General features: G+C 35.0%; 1 long non-coding RNA gene across 1 annotated transcript; it reads right to left on the reverse strand.

The window, feature by feature from the left end:
* Positions 1–1,413: 1,413 nt before the first annotated feature.
* Positions 1,414–1,668, reverse strand: LOC107061065 (uncharacterized). Its single transcript, XR_001473736.1, has 2 exons — positions 1,593–1,668; positions 1,414–1,513 (listed from the first exon to the last, which is right to left on the reverse strand). It is a non-coding gene; the product is annotated as an uncharacterized lncRNA (long non-coding RNA).
* Positions 1,669–2,271: the final 603 nt, after the last annotated feature.

Genomic DNA, 2,271 nt, shown 5'->3' on the forward strand with positions numbered 1-2,271 from the left:
TTAGAATGAACTTCAAGAATACCTATCAAGAACTTAAATCCTTCAACTTTTTGAGAATGAAACTTCACTGAAAATAATATGTTTGGCATGTGGGTGAACAAACCCAACACTATGGAGACTTACATACCTCTTAGGGATTAAACCCATGGCAAAAATCCGCAACAAAACACAAGGCTCTCAACGAACGCTTTAATCATCTCCTCTTTTCTCTTCTTGAACCTAATAGGATTAGACCCTTAAAAATATTACTAAAAACGAATTAAATCTGATTGGGTAAGGAAAAGACCAAAATACCTCTCTAAAATCCGGTTTTGACTTTGCTTATCTAAACAGCCCAACTTCGAATGCACATATCTCCCTCATACGAACTCAAAACTGAGCAAACTCGATGGCTTTGGAAAGATAATTCAAAGATATTTCCTACGGTATCTCGTAGAACACCTAACTCATCTTGAGATAGGATTTATTGTCATTTGAAGTCAACCCAAACTCATACTTAGCTTAACTTGCAAAATTTCAGATTTTTGCTATTTTCATTAGTTCTTTTAGAACTCAAGGTGCTACATCTAGTGACCTGACCTTAATACTTAAGAAATTTTTAATTCCATAGTAAAATGTCACTCACTACGAAGAACGGTTCGAGTCTTAGTTCAAATTTTTTTCTAAGGTGTTACAACTGTGATCTACAATGGGAATGTTTTCGAAGCCATTCAAAACTTTGTGAATTCTTTCTAATTAGTTGATGAGTCCAAAAATCTGGAAATGTTGCTGTCAATGTCATGCTGTCTATGTGCACTTTTCATGTAGATATACCCTTACATGAGCTACATAAATCCATAGAAGGTTGTCCCTTGTATTACAGTTATTGGATACAATGGTGTTCAACAATGGCAACATGATATGATCAGCTTATACATATTAACAAGCTTACTAAACTGAAAAATACTTTGTTTCACATTAACAAGCTTACTAACCTGTAAAATGGTTCAACCAATATTTTGTTCACTTGATGATGGTGGTGATGAAGGATCTCTAAAGATTGTACTTTCAAATATTTCACATCTCTTCTTTATGTTATCCATGCGTCTTTTCATTGATTCATTTTCTTTTCGACTCGCATTCAGTTCTTTTAACAGTGCAACCTTTTCTTTTCGACTCACATTTAGTTGTTCTAAAAGTGCAGCTTTTGCAGAGCTACCTCCTTTCAAATCTTTACTGGTAATCCCGCCACCAAATCCAACAACATGATTCAAGCTCTAAGGTCTGAAGCATCTCTCTACTACCTCAATATTAGTAAGTGACGGGCCAACTTGTAGTACTTCCTGAATTTCTTCTTGTAAAGTACAAGAAAATTTAAAGATAGTGCAATATATTAAGTAAAAGTACGTAAAATAAAACTTTAAAATGAACATACGTATTTTTGATTGGTTTCAGGTTCGAGAAGCTTGTTGTCCTTCTTACGAGTCTCAAAGAAGATAGTCGCCATGTCCGGTGGATTACCATGCTTGCCTCCCTTCACATTCAAACAGGTAGTCATATACCTGAAATGAAGAGTAGCTTTCTTAATAAGATTAAAAGAATCACATACGTACCAACTCATACATTATCTCTCTAATAGGTTTGCTACCCGTACGATGAGGCATACTCAACTTAGACCTGTTCATTGTATTTCGCATACTTTTTTCCTATATTAACAGCACATCAGCAACATTATGATACACAATTTCCTGCTTAAAGAAGAGGCTGGAACAAGCAAGTTTTGACATGAGGAATCATTTAATAAGAGCCAAAGGAAACATAGTGATCAGCACAAGTGCATTTGAAATATTGAAATTTTGACATGCTTTATACTTTCAAGTCCACCTCAGAAAGAAGATGACAATAAGTTTCAACAGTCAAGTTCCAAACTCTGAAGTAATAATGAGACGCAACACCATAATTGAAAGACCCTACACTAAAATCAACTACAAGATCTAAAGGGCCCAAGCATGATGGGATGACACAAGACTGAATAACGGATGGTGACATATTAAAATCTGTCAAATATAAGTTATTTTTGGTCGTCATTTCTGGAACCACCCCAGTTGAACCTTAGGAAAAAGTTTTGCATATGATCTGGAAAGAAAAGGAATAAGTTATCAAAACCTTCTCATGAACAAAGAGAAAAATTAGAAGAGACCATATAAGGGAAAGAAACACAGTTTCAGCTGGCACAGGATCCTTAGGATTATCAACTATGGTAATAGTACAACTCAATTCAAGGAGAATTTC

This window comes from Solanum tuberosum, unplaced genomic scaffold (assembly GCF_000226075.1).
Source record: "Solanum tuberosum cultivar DM 1-3 516 R44 unplaced genomic scaffold, SolTub_3.0 scf00113, whole genome shotgun sequence".
Classification (NCBI taxonomy): domain Eukaryota; kingdom Viridiplantae; phylum Streptophyta; class Magnoliopsida; order Solanales; family Solanaceae; genus Solanum; species Solanum tuberosum.